Source organism: Anneissia japonica, unplaced genomic scaffold (assembly GCF_011630105.1).
Source record: "Anneissia japonica isolate Jap-2015-1 unplaced genomic scaffold, ASM1163010v1 scaffold287711_len853857_cov187, whole genome shotgun sequence".
Lineage (NCBI taxonomy): Eukaryota > Metazoa > Echinodermata > Crinoidea > Comatulida > Comatulidae > Anneissia > Anneissia japonica.
In genome coordinates, this window is record NW_022753410.1 from 302,832 (window position 1) to 318,535 (window position 15,704).

At 33.9% G+C, this 15,704-nt stretch overlaps 1 protein-coding gene across 2 annotated transcripts in view; it reads right to left on the reverse strand.

Moving 5' to 3' along the window:
- The window catches only part of LOC117122852 (protein NDNF-like), a 51,803-nt gene extending 43,630 nt beyond the window's left edge, over nucleotides 1-8,173 (reverse strand). Inside the window, exons 1-2 of one of the 2 annotated variants that reach the window (XM_033268608.1) lie at nucleotides 7,695-8,173; nucleotides 2,471-2,525 (exon numbers count right to left, since the gene is read on the reverse strand). The gene's annotated coding sequence lies outside the window, so the exon portion shown is untranslated. The remainder of the gene's footprint in view (nucleotides 1-2,470; nucleotides 2,526-7,694) is intronic. The other variant, XM_033268607.1, reaches the window with a different exon arrangement.
- Nucleotides 8,174-15,704: the final 7,531 nt, after the last annotated feature.

The following is a 15,704-nucleotide window of genomic DNA, read 5'->3' on the forward strand; positions in this document are numbered from 1 at the left end:
CAGAACTCTATCTTGAAAAATTATTTTTCTCTGTAGGCTATTTTGCAAGATTATTCCTTAATTTAATATAATTCTATCAGCTGAAAATTGATTCGTTTGCATTACCCACCTGCTAAAGTGGTGTTTCAACACTACCTTCTGCTGTGGATAAATGATTCAATGCAATCGTACACACTTAATCCTTACACAATTATTACAGTTGTTAATATGGTCAGTATGGGCGGTGTGACCCTCTAACATGTCAATTAGCACACCCAAAGGTAGGTTGACTCATCACGAAATTGAAATATTATAACGGTAGGTCTATTTTGATTAAAAAATGTGTTTATTAGCACTGACTAAGCATTTTTATTTTGCGTTGAAAATGTTTGTAATCTTACAGACAGACGCACAATCCCACCGTGAAATATTAAGAGAATTGGGTGTTGAGAGATGGAACCGTGTGTTATGGATAAATTACAAAGTACTGACAAATAGGCGTATAGTGGGCGTTAAGCTCCACCAATTGAAGTTCCCACAAAACGACAGCGAAACCTACGTGTGACGAGCGCATTATTTTCTGACCCCTTCCCCCCCCCCCCCCCCCCTCCCCACACACACACACATTAACACGTTCTATCTATCTACCATTATCATTAAACAAATTTCTAACCAAGCAAAATTGCCAAGATATTCCTCTAATGAGATATCGAATAATGAGTTATTAATGTTTGCCAGTGACATTTGGGAGGGGAAATCAGGTATGATTTGTTGAATTTCCAATCCCCTATCAGAAAACCCTGTACCTGCCTGTAGGCTATTACCACAGTTAGTTTTAACAATTCTGGATCCGGCGTCGATTACAACTTCTTACTAAAGAAAGTGATGTCATCAAAGTTGACCTGTCAGTGTCGAGGTTTAACCTGTCACTTCCAATTCATGACGCAAAATCTCGAAGATAAAAAAAAAGTTTCATCCATGCATTTTTGACCAAAATTTGTCAATCAAAACATGTTATTTAAAAAAACTGGACCAATCAACTACTGTAAATGAGATTGGTGTTATTGTAGACCTTTTGATAGTTGTTATTGTAGCCTTTTGATTTGCTTTTGTGAACGCACCAATTGAGTGCCACCGTTCCGAAGTAAAAGGCCTATCATTAATACACGTAGAGACACATCGATCGATGGGGCTAATACACCTAAATTATAAACGCTCGATTTTCTTCCTGCGCCTTGTTGTGCATATAGTGCCTTAAGACGAAACAATCATTGGAATTTAATTGACTTCAGAATGTTATCTAAGGATTTATATGATTACTGGTCTGTTTTTATTTCTGGTGATGTTTACCTAAAATTAACACTTATGTACATGTATATGTTCTCATTAAAATATTTTGTGATAATTTGTTTGTATTTTTATAATAAATTTTTTATGTAACTTTGTAATTTGTATTGATTATTTGTGTTTATTGTTTGCACGATTTTCGTAATTTCGCATACAATGCAATATTCTAATTTTATTTTAACGTCTGCAACCCATTTTAATGTTGTTCCTGCACTGGAGAACCTTCGATTGTGTTTTACTTTCGGTCCTTGGTGGGGAAATTTATATTGTTTTAGAAGCTTATAACTTACTTAGGCCTCAACATAGAAAGTAGGCCTATTATACTGTATAAGTATAGAGGCCCAATAATTAGAATTTCACAATAATTTGCTCGGTACTATCAGAGGAATAATGCTTGACCACATACGACTTATTATTGGTTAGATGCAGGCCTATTTTGAGGATTTCAAACATGTTATGGACATTTATTGGGCTATCTCTGTCATCGTGCTCACAACTTTACAATGTACTAGTCTCGAAACATGACCTAGTCCTAGTTCGACACAAATAACTCAGCTAGGAAATGTTTTTATTGCTTCAATTAACTAAAGAGTTAGATTTTTCAGTGTCTCAAGTTCAAGTTATTTGTGAACCCGCTCTCTTTGTTGTCGTGTTTACGGTTGGTGGTAGGCTTAAAATATGCTGTGTTGTCTTAAAAAGGAGCGACCTCATTTCCTCGTTTACACTTAACGAGTTCGTCGACTCCGAGCCAGTCTCATTTCTTACGATAGGCTACATCCCGTTCAAACTTGCGATCACTAGACGGAATTCACCTCGAAAATCACGGAAAATGGAGGAGTGGTGTCACGTCTCTCTCCATTCCTTCTTTTGTGTTCCGAAGTTCATATTCGACACTTTCCATTTTCGGGGAGGTTTACGTTGGGTTTAGGTCGAAGGGGCCGAATTCCGATTGTCTATTACCCACGGATGGTAATATTAGGCATTTTTTCGCAAGCAGCAACGTACAATAACTTGGCAGGGGATTGGATAAGCAGATATCTTGATGAAAATTGTAAGCTTTTGCGTATCTTCAAAAGCCCTTAAATGTTCCACTTTTTGATTCTCTATTAAATGATTCAAAATAAAAAATAAATAATTAACTTACCCGTTGCTGGCCACCAACTATTTTTCTAGCGAGATGATGTAATTCAGCGTTAAGACTGCCAATTGAGATCAAATAAAATTGAAATTGAAAATGGGAACTTAAATGTAAACGATATTTATCAAGGCGATTATTTTGAAGTATTTTCATATTTTATATGTTGTCCATGTTTTTAGTAATGAAAAATTATCATCTGTTTTGCTTTATGTTTGTCAAATATGTATTCTCTGTCTCTTATACACATCTAGATGTGTATAAGAGACAGGCCCATATATTATAACCTCTTACTTTGCCCACATGGGCTGACCTATGAATAGCCCAAATGGGTTCATCTTTTATTATTTCTTTTGTGGGCCCCGATAGTGTTACCTATATGGGCATGCCCATATTTAAAAAATATATTTCCTGCTTTTGCCCATATTTATCCCATGTATGATTTCCCATAATCTGTCCACAAGGGCTATCCTCGTTTTATTTTGATGCGCAGAGTAGGAACTCTGTCCACTTGTTTTTGGGTAAAACACAAACAATACCTTTCACACCTTAGGCCCAGTATTGTTCTCGTGATTGACAATGGTGTTTGGCACATTTACTCCTTTTTTTCTCTCTTGTGGCATATAATGAAAACCGACCTACTAAGTCCACTTGGGATTCCCGGCTTAGGAATAGGAACATTTCTAAGTGTGTTTACGTTGTCGTTGACTTTATATTATGTGTGTTTGCGTGTGAATACAATTATTGATGATGTGCACGGATAAATTAGATTAGATATGAGTTGTTTAAAAAATAGTCGTTGTTAAGATAAGAAAGATCTCTCCGGTTAAAAAAAAAAAAAAAAAAAAAAAAAAAAAACAGAAACAGAAAAAGAAAAACACCCCAAGATCATTACTGACAGCTTATATCAAAATTGACCATATAATTTAAAATACAGTGTAGACCTAGACACCATAAATAATTACTGTAGCTACACTATGTGCCCAAATGCTTCCTCTCCAAACGAAATGAGACTGGTTTAATCCTTAGAAAAGTTATGGTGCTAATAAAAAATAAATAAAAGAATAAAACCAAAACGAAGAAAATATCAACTGCAATCTATACATCTCATATGAAGCATAGAGAGGTTCAACCCCAACGCCGGCTAAACGCTATTTGTTTGAGAAAAAAAAATCCCCTTCCTCATCGTCGCTTGTTTATTTTATGGAAATAGTAATAGTAGTTCACGTGACACGCTGAATTAAAAAAAAAAGAAACAAGTATTTAGCCTTGATCTGAATAAAATGATCTTATGGTGAGCATATTTTTTCGATTCTTAAGGAATGTGCCGTAACCTGCATTTTCCCCCTTTTATGTTTCGTCCTTTGGTTGAGGGGTAAACTCAATTTAGTGGCTCACAAACGCTCACCACCACTGAACGATGTATTGGTTAATTCTGGGATGCAACCGTATTGCACCAGTTGTGTAGGCCTATCTATGTCGTACCATCTTCTTGTGCACAGTTTCTTTCCATAAATGAATGTTAAGATTTATCTCTTCGGATAGTATGACCTTATCGTCAACATATGTATTGATCCTTCAGGAATGCAGTCTGCATACTTTTCTCCTTTGTTCGTTCTTTGGTTAAGGTTTGGACGTAATGGGTGGCTTATGCTTCACACTTATTTACATTATTGTTTAATTAGTGATGTTTTTTATCCGGTTAACTTTAGGCCTATCTCGAGGTTAAAAAGTATAAAGTAAAAAAACAATAAACAGGGAAAACCAATATAATTTTAATAAAGTGGAAAAAAAAAAACGAAAACCAAGTTCACTTCGACGTTATTAGTGAGACTTGAACTATGGCTGCAATGGTAATAGCGAGGTACATCTTGACTCACAACCATTGCGCGCCATATGAGCCGACCATGCATAGGAAAGTGCATTTTCAGTTCATAGCGATTCAATGAGTGAAAGCAAAAATTGTTCATGCATATCACGGTAGTTTTTAGTTTAACCTAGCTTTAACTGGTTTAAGCGCTTTAGAAAATGCAAATTGCGTTTAAAAAAATTAATCAACACATAATACTATCTTGGTAACTTGGTTAAACTTTTACCGAATGTTTCATTCAGATCAGTTGATCAGTTCTTGAAATATGTAGTCTGGGACGTTTTGCTTTCAATGGTCGTCAGATCTACCGTACTCCGGATCGTCACAAAAATGTAATCCTTTCTTTACTCGACCTTGACAAACTGTTATACAAGGTTTAAATTATACCCATTGATTTTTTTAAAGAGTCATTTAGGTTTGGGTCCTCAAAAATTGAAATAACACCAATTTACACCCTTGACTGATTCGTCGTCGGCACATAATAATTTCTTCCTTGTAACTTGGATAAACTTTTTTCCGAATGTTTCATTCAGATCAGTTGATCCGTTTTCGAAATATATGGTCTGGGACGTTTTCCTTTAAATAGTCCTCAGATACCCACCATATTGCTGATCGTCACAAAAATTTAATCATTCTTTTACAAGACCTTTACAAAGTATTATAGAATGTTTCATTTAGACCCAGTGGTTTATTTTTTGTTTTTTTAAAGAGATATTTAGGTCTGGGTCTTCAAAAATTGAAAAGACCCTCAAATTTACACTCTTCACTGGATCGTCACTAACACATAAACATTTCTTCCATGTAACTTGATTAAACTTTCCGGCAGGTTTCATGCACATCAACTGACCGGTTTTTGAAATATCCGGTGTAGACTGTTTTTGACCTTAAATCATTTACCATAGATAGATTGACCATAGATTGACACTAAATATTAGGAGGCACAGTCCCATGGCAAAATAACGCAACTTCTTAACTTTCACATTTTTGTTAAGTTACGTTGTTCTGCCTTGGAAGGACCGATCCTTGATATATGGCATGCTTCTGCAAAGCACGGAAAAATTCTAAGCAATGGAAGTGACCAAAGTGACGGACAGAAAAAAATAGTGCAAAAAAGATAGTGAAAGTATATGCAAGAAAAAAGAAGAAAAACAATCAGAACAAAAACAATGGCTTTTCCCAGTACTGCTGGGAAAGCCAATAATAATAATATGCGCTAAGTCGGACTTAAAGAATATCTTTTGTGTTATTTTCCCCTTAACGTCATGTTATATTCCCCTTAACCTCGTTTTTGTAATTGTTCTCTAATTTCACCATTGTCTAAGTTCCCCTTAAGGTAAGTTTTAGTAACATAATAATTAATAATAATAATAATAATAATAATAATAATAATAATAATAATAAAAATAATAATAAGAATAATAATAATGGTACTGTGAACGCATTATTATGCAGAATTATGCGCTTAACACAAAATAACGGCTCATATAGGCCTAGTAGGAGCACTTTGCATGGCCGGAGCAGAAGAGACTGTACATTTTTAATGTTTCCAATGAGAGTAACGATAAAAGCCCTTTATAAATGCAAATAAAAATGACATTATTGTTATCATTATTATTATAATATTTGACCTAATATCTACAGTATAGCTCTATGTAATGGTTGTTTTGAATTTGATGTGTGCTTGATGTGTTTTCATGCCTTTTGAACAAACACTATTGAAAGCCACTCATTGTTCTACATAAGTAGGGACATTGGCCCACGGTGGTCGATGAATGTTTACTAGCCGGTTATTGGTGTCAATTAGATCGTAAGCTGCTTAGTGCTTCTTTTGCTAATTATACGCTGAAGTAAACAAGTTAGGGACTCAGTAAGTTGCTCCCTGGTAATTGCAACAATAATACATTTTGTAGGTCTGTCCTTAATGGTAAGATCTACCTAATGGTCTGTCCTCTGAATTTACATATCTCTTATACCAAAACCATAAATTACGTTCATGGAACTGTTCGTTCCGGCATGCTTAATATTGTTTATTTAAATTTATATTCTCTTCAACATAAGCTTACATAAATTAAATACTTCACAAATAAATTGAAAGTGCTAGAGGAGAGCAAAGAAAAACAGTTGGCTACTATGAGGGATCTGAATATCAGATGCCCTCTAGGTTGAGTTACGCTCTTTATAGTTGAAAAAAATAATCTTGAGAATTTAACCGTGAGAAAATTTATTAATAGCTAACATAACCTATTTCCAATAATACTGATAGAATATTGCGTGTACAGGCACACACACAACACGTGTGTGTGCAGGAATAACCCCCTACCATGCACAATGCATTTCACTACCCGTCGTAAATTCTCCTTTTATGTTTACGACCAGGTAGATTCAAAATTTCCCCAATTCATTTTAGGTTAAATGACAGACAACTTCAATATTGTTACATTCCGAACAAAACATAATTTCGGAAATACATTCCGATTACAATAGCTGTTATTCTAAGGTCCGTTGTGTATGTTTCGCAGAAGTGTACCAAGGCGCCTATTATTTTGCTTGATATCTTTGTATGTGCTTTCCATTTAAGTAGAATATTTTGTTAGCCTTATGTCTGAGCCATGTTAGCAGTCAAACAGAGAGCTTGCACTAAAAAAAGGGTTACTCAAAGTTATCACCAAGTTATCATTGTGATCGTTTTATGAGAGATATTAACTTAATTGGTCAGAATTATGAGGCATACCGTAACATTTTTCTCAAACAAATTATTTTTTTTTCCGAAAATATTTTTATGATTTTACTTTGATAAACATACATATATAATTTTAATTCACTTCCTTCCACATTCATTGAAATTTACACAGTTACTATTTGTTTGACATTTCATGACCAGTTGAATAATGCTAAAATAATTGTTATAAATTAACTGTAAAATTATAATAAGTAATACCATAATAAATCCATTAGTCTAGACCAAGATATCTAAAAAAATAACATTAAGATAATTACTGTAACATGTTAAAACGGGAGAATACTGGCTAAGGCGAAAAAACACAGCAAGCAGCACAGACATTGTAGTAACATGTTTTGTTCCTGAATGTATTGATCAAAAGCAATATCCAATTGATGTTACATGTTAGGGCTATATCGTGTACAACAATTAACTTATAGACACGCGTCTTGATATATTGGTTTTGTATAATTATAATAAAAGGAAAAAAAGCGAACAGACACATAACGAATGTCTTTTTACCAAATTTAAAATAGTGCTATGTTTATTGTTTTCCTTTTCATTTTTCTAAAAATGAATATTAATATAAAAAAAAAACCTGCGTATTACATCACGAAGTTCAAGTTGCAACAAACAAAACTTACCAATCAAAATTCCACTTTTGCTCTCAGTTCAATATATTGTTTCCTTAAATATCCATAGATAGTACGTCAAATAGCAACTGATCTGTAAATTATGACGTCAGTTAATATTTAGCTGATTAAAAATGATCAAAAGGGATGCTTTGAACTTGGAAGCAAATGGTAACCACCATTGAAGCACCGATATGTCAGTGAAAATTGACGCAAAAACAGCATGACAATTCAACAACAGCCCGACCGGCAACAGAAAAAAAAAAACCCAGATTGACACAGTTGTGGACGTGAAGTCTACTTGTACGCAGAACTCAACAAGAAGTTCACATCCACCAGTGTTTGCAATCCGCCAACTTGATCAGGACATCGAACGATTTACATAGGCCTAAATATTTACTGCACTCCTTCAGATGGCATCCCGTTTGTCCAGCGAATGGGTCAAAAGTAGGTTTTATGTGCCTGGGATTTGTACGGGGGATATAGAAGTCGGTTTCTTATTGGGTCTCTTTGTAAAATCGAACAATGGCCTTCATTTATAGTATGTGGCTGGGGATAAGCGTTCAATATTTATCGATTTTACCGACATCAATAACGGGACTTGCGGTTGTGTTAAACTTTGTTGTATTTAGACTTCGAGTGGTTCTCAGCGGGACGGTTGAAAAACTATACAACCATCATGTTATAAACAAAGTTATAGCTGCATTATAATTGTTACTCCAATCATAGGGGCCTCTATGGTGATCCAATGTTAGTTTGATATCCTAATCATACGAATGACAGTTGTTTGTTCATTTCTTACCGTAATTAATTGAAATTTAAATGTTTTAGTAGATTATCTTTTTAACTCTGAAAACCTTAAAAGAAGAATGACTGATACTCGGTGATCAGAGATCGTCTTATAGAAAATCAAAAAATAAAAATAATAAATTAAAAAGGGTTTGCATTGCTGAAAATCCTCATTTTATCTTGGCAACTCAGACTCTAAGACGCATGGAAAGGATGAAAGATGGCAGGGATAGGCCTCCAGAAGAAACCAAAAACAAATGAGTGGACCAAGGAGCATAAAAAAAAGAGAATGACTTGGTACTACAATGTGGGAATGGGCTGGACACCTTAAAAGAAGAATGAACAAACGATAAAGCCGATTAAAAACAGATTGGCAAACCGCAGAGAACACAGGCAAAGATAGAAAAATGAGTAATGAATCTGGAAACAATGCTAAAGTTGTATTCACATCGGATCCTAACCGAGATTCGGACGTGTTTCCATTTCAGTTTAATATAATACATGAGAAATCGGAGCCTTGGAAGCCCAAGGCACGATCACAATTTAAAGAACCATCTGCATAGTGGATTGGAAGGTTGTGTTTAAACGATGATCTTCAACGTTGTCAAAGAATGTCACTTAGGTTGTAATAGTGTGGATTAAGTAAAGGGAATACTTGGGTTTATTATGATGGCTAATGTGTAAGGGGGTTTACTAATTAATTATAATTAACTACACCTCATCGTCTAAACAAATTAAATTGTGACAAATATTTCTGACATAACAGTAGATACTGTACAATAAATTGCTGACTCATTACAAACAACGCACTATAGTCCCTATTGTTAATGGGTATTCTTTCTATCGTCAGTTGTTGAAAAACTTTTATAGCCTACTTTATCGCCTCGTTACTTGTAATAGATTATAGCCGTCTGTCATTGCAATGATGCGGTATCAATCGAATATCAATCAGCAAAATACTATTTGAAATTCCGGCAATAAAAGTTGGACTTACACTGTTGAACCACATAACGTCTGTTTATATTGCCCTTCTTTCCATGACCTATTCATATTTAGCCCTAGCAAAAAATAAATAACGTTCGCTGTTTTCCACACTTTTTTCGACGTCTGGATGAAATCAAGAGGTTTGTGAGACTCATTAACAAATAAGTTTGTACAGATTTAACTCATAGTTTTAACAGAAAGAAATCTGTTAATGTTTTGATAGGATAGTCTTTTGTTATACTAGCTTAGACCTATAGACCAACCATCACTGTAAGACGCTGGTCAAGAGTTATTATATTTGTTTGTTAATATTTTCCTTATCTTACCCTGAACTACAGAGGGTGCAACACTACTGGCTCAGGCTCTCAAACTTGAACATCAAGTAGAGCAACTGCATTATTTTGAAATGTGTTACTTTTGTTAGTTTTACTAACTTTTTCTCTCCGTTCTTTCGAAAACATCTTGACTTGTTTCTCATTAATACTAAAGTTGTCCTAGTATTTTCAACACTGTTTACAGCATTTACAGTAGTTAACATTTACATTTTTATAGCAAATCTACCCAATGTAACAGAATATATTAAAACATTTATAATTTTTTATAAAATACCGAAGAGAAAAAAAACATGTAAGAAGTATAGTATGGAACCAGTAAAACAAACAAAACAGAAAGGTTTCCAAATCCCATCTGGCTTGAGAGGATCCGACAAGAAAATGATGATAGAAAGGTGCTGGGAGCTATATGTTTTGAGAGGATATTTAATAGGTTAAGCCTGCTACTTGCTAAGTCCGTATTGGCCAATGAGGAATGGTTAAACCTTATTAAGCCTAATGTCTTCTTCTTCAAGTTCTTCCTCCTCCTTCTTCATTTCCTCTTCAAGTTCTTTCTACTCCTTCTTCTTCATTTCCTCTTCAAGTTCTTCCTACTCCTTCTTCTTCATTTCCTCTTCAAGTTCTTCCTCCTCCTTCTTTTCCTCTTTATTCTATCCTTCTCCTTCTTCTTCTTCTTCTTCTTCTTCTTCTCCTTCTCCTCCTCCTCCTACTTGTTTGAGTTAGAGCACTAGAGTAAGCCCGGGTGGACTCAAAGGATTTTGTAAACTAAATTTTAGAGTTGGGATTGAGTCCTTGTCCGAAAAGACTTGGTTGTAACACCCTAACATATGAGCGACCAGAATCCCGAACCAACGTCGACTTGAAGCTATGGCTTGCGGCGCGCCAGCTGCCTTAACTGCTAGACCATTATCGCTATCCGCCCCTTGGAAACATGTTTTAGTTGTACTCAACCTATTTTGAGTAGACTACAATGCCAAACTTAAAAGCTCCCATTTCTCTAGGTCTATCTTAAATGAGTATTCAAATCACTCTATCTTTTATAACATAAAACATTCATTAAGCATCCTTTATCTACTGATTTTTTTTTAATTGATATTTTTGATCTATTAAATTTGATTTATAATAATTATTTTATTTTAAATCAAATTACATTACTTTTCTTAATATAAATGAGACGAACGCAGTTTAATTTAACTTTATATTTGCATTTTGTTTATTAAGATTATTTAAAATGTAAAATGTAAGAATTTTTTTCATTAGTACTAATAAGACATCGATACGTGATTTGATGGATATAAAAGTGGTTATTCAGCTTACGTCATTGATAAGGTATTCAAATAATATAATAATAATAATATAACAAAGGATACCTAAACAAAGATAAACAATGAGGACACAGGTTAATGTATTTTAGTGTTCTATTTTATTATTAAATATTTAGATGATGTCAAAAGTGTTATACCTTGTAACAAAACATTGTTCCTGACTCAAAGTAAATATAAGAAGTAGTAAAATAAAAACCATTTTTATCTACTACACTCCAGGTTCGTGTACTCATTTCTAAACTGGTAAAATAACCTGGAGTATAATTTATAATGTAGCGGCTGTTGGCGCAACGGTTGAGGTTTGGGCTTTCAATCGTAAGGTCGGGGTTTCGAGTCTCCGCTGTGCAGATTCGCTTGTGTCCTTGGGGAAGGCACTTTAGCTGCAGCATTGCTTCTATCAATGGGTACCAGCAAACTGCTGGGGACTAACCTGCGATGGACTAGTGTCCCGTCCAGGGGGAGTACAACTCTCATCCGCTACACACTACAGAAACTGGGTATCCAGCCCTATGAGCCCCAGTGACTCGGAAAGGATTTAGTTAGCAGTTAGTAGTATTTTATAATGTGCTAGATGTAATTCCAGAGAGGTTTACACTCTGGCTCTACATGTCGACATCCGATTAAAAGGTTCATGAACACAGTGATAAAGATAAAAAATCACATTTACTGAAGCATCTTATATAAGAATATTAATAATAAAATGTTCTTGAGTTAATAAAAATGTAGAAATTCATTGAAGTATCATACACATTTTATACAGGGAAATTTTGGAAATGACCTGAAGATGGGCTCAGTTCTTCCGAAAAATGTTAACATTTTAATCATTTGTTATTTTCTGTGCTTTTCTTTAGTTACGATAATTGGATCTATTAGGCTATTTAGGAATTGCTTATTATCAACTAAATATCTATGTAGTTTAGTTTATCTACTGTATTAATGTCATTAAGTTTTAATTTCAAAAATAAGCTTACCACTTACCTTGACTGTACTAGAAATGCCCCGTCTCCACACGATGCTACAGCAGAAATGTATTTCATTTTTTTTATTATTTCTCAGATTAAGGATCTTCTCAAATCAAATGTGATATGCAAATACGCATCTCATCTTATCTCCATATCATTTGAAAAACAAGTTTCATATTTAATAAAAAAACATGTTTATTGAAATATCAGAGATATAATATTTTTATTTCATAACAATAATTTAGTGCTCGTTTTCATTTGCCTTTAGAGGGTTAACGTTTTTTGGAACATAACTACAGTATTATTTTTTACAGCTTTTTATCATAATGATCTCTCTCTTGTGCATGCGTAGTTAGAAAACACTAAGTACCCGACGCATCGCAAATAACAGATCAAATTATATGATACACATTTTTTTCTTAAGCATTTGACGACAAGACGGGATCTCTGAAAATATAAATTTCTTTATAAATAATTTATAGAGATAAACTCTGTACTGTTTTGCGGTAATGCTATAATTCTATAGGCCTAAATGTTTGTATATCTAGTTTTGTGACCAGATGTTAACATCACTCACTGATGATGCAAAAAATTAATGAATGATTCCGCCTTCTGCTGCTCCCTTGTACTTTGAATATAATTTGTAATCATCGTATTTTGATAAATTTGTTATCGTGAAATATTTTTTTAGATGTGGTCGGTTTATCTTATATTGTAAATATTACTATCAAATTACATCATAATAATGAATGTCAGGTATATGTTGTTTTGTAGAGGGCGATATGCTGTTTCGACGCAAATGACAGAATATTGTATAATTGCATCGTTATGAAAGATTATAGGCCTAACTGTCTTTAGCTTTTTCATCATTAATCACGTCATAGCTTTAAACTTCACTAATAAATATCATCATCATTAGCATAATCATTATCATTATCGTCATCATCATTATTATCATCATCACCCTCATTATAATCATCATTCAGCATCATCATCATAATTATTTTACGTCTTAAGTGAGTACATTAAATTTGGTTAAACAAAAAAATTATTATTATTATTATTATTATTATTATTATTATTATTATTATTATTATTATTATTATTATCGTCATCATCATCCTCACTATCACCATCCTTCATCATCATTATTATTAGCTGAACAAAGGGTGGATGAGCTCCCCGGAGTCAACATTCAACCATTAATTAGTTTAAGGAATAGGAGTAGTTTAGTCTCGTTGTTATTATTGCTATTATGATTATTATATTTTATTTTATTGTTATTATTTTATTGTTATTTGCTTTTTCTCAGTTGGCATATATTATTTCTCTGTAAAGCGCATAGGGGCAATGTGCAATATGTGCTATATAAATATAACATTATTATTTTGTTTTTATATATTATCATCATTACCATTATGAGTATAATTCGTGTATAACTAAATGTCATAGGCCTACTTTATGTTTTGACACAATCGACGTGTATTCTTATATTTAGATACACGGTATGGCTATAACCATCGCTCTGTTGTAAATCTGGATTACAGATTACAAATTAAATCGTGAAAAAATACTGAAAATGTCGTCAATATATGATAAATTTTGGTGACATCACTGACTATATGTGTACATAAATTCATAAATTCGAAGTTTGTAAGTATGAATTTCCAATACTAAAAACGGATTATCATAGACAAAATAGATCTCATTTCTGTGCTTGCAGAAAGATAATTTAGCAAGAAACATAAGCCCCTATTTCCCAAACCCCTTAAAATTTCCATTTTTCCAACCACCTTCATAAATATCCGGATCTGCCGCTTGTTATTAGGACCTGTAGTGTAAATGAATTTCAAACAACGATCTCTAATCCTTCCTTTCGATAAAGTTAATAGCGCCGCCTACAAAACATTGGGGCGATTTCACAACGAATAGGCCCTACGCCATCTTAATTATCGTCATTTGTGCCTGAAACATTCTTGAAAATATACGAGCTGAATAATGATCGTTGATTTATGTAAAAGTCATGCATTGCCTACGTTATGACAGATTTCCAAATGTTCTTTAGAGACAAAATGAAATAAATTTCTACAGCAGTTGAGTCATATCTCTATTTATAATTTAGAGACCTCTATATTTTATATTAATATATTATATAATAACATGTCTGTAAACATTAGACAGATACGATATTATAAATATATTATATATATTATTTGAAGTCTGATAAAATTGAGTCATATCTCTATTTATGTGCACAATTATATAGACTATAATACGTTTGTAATCTGTTACGGTAACAGCTCATTTACAAATGTGCTTTAGAGACAAATATGAAATAAATTTCTACAGCAGTTGAGTCATGTCTCTATTTATAATTTAGACTCCTCTATATTTTATATTAATATATTATATAACAACATGTCTGTAAACATTAGACAGACACGACATTTTTACAACGGTTATTCATATCGCTATTTAGGCGTTGTATTTATATGAGGTAACAGACTGAAGTTCGTTTGAGTAAATGTGATAGCAATTTTTAATATAGTTTCTTTTACGAGTAATATGTAAAACTCTGCATTTTTCCGCATTAAGACTCATCAAATTATTTGCACACCATTCAACAATATTATTTGTCTTCTTGTAATAAGGTGGCATCATTTTCACATCTAATAGGTCTAAATACTACCGTGTCATCAGCATATTGTCTGACTTGAGATGAAATATGCATTGGCAAATCAAATACAAACGAGTTAAATAGTAAGGGGCCGAGTACCGACCCCTGAGGTACGCCAGACACCACAACTGTACGGTCTGACAATACCCCATTAAGTGCAATCTGCTGGGTGCGTTCAGTTAAAAATGATGCCATCCATTTCAAGATTGGACCACAAAGGCCGAAATTGTGAAGCTTGCGCAAAAGTTTAGAATGACTCACACGATCAAAGGCTTTCTCCCAGTCGAGGAAGATAGCGTCTACAACTGGGGGATTTGATGCATCTAATATTTTAGACCATTCATGAAATATACTTGCAGTCTGTGTATATATGTGACTATATGTGTACATAAAATTCATAAATTCGAAGTTTGTAAGTATGAATTTCCAATACTAAAAACGGATTATCATAGACAAAATAGATCTCATCTCCGTGCTTGCAGAAAGATATTTTAGCAAGAAACATAAGCCCCCTATTTCCCAGACCCCTTAACATTTCCATTTTTCCAACCACCTTCATAAATATCCGGATCTGCCGCTGGTTATTAGGACCTGTACTGTAAATGAATTTCAAACAACGATCTCTAATCCTTCATTTCGATAAAGTTAATAGCGCCGCCTACAAAACATTAGGGAGCTTTCAGAACGAATAGGCCCTACGCCATCTTAATATACCTTTCCGGAGTGTCAATCAAACTTCACAACTGACTAATCAGAACAACGCTTGGAATACGCGCACGTCTCACAAACACACGTGTTGTCCCACAAACGCACGTGTTTGCGTATATTTTAACATTGTCGTCTTGTGGGACCTTAGCAACAATATCCAATGGGCGGGGCTTAGCGGAAAGGTCCATTATCGTCATGTGCCTAAAACATTCTTGAAAATATACGAGCTGAATAATGATCGTTGA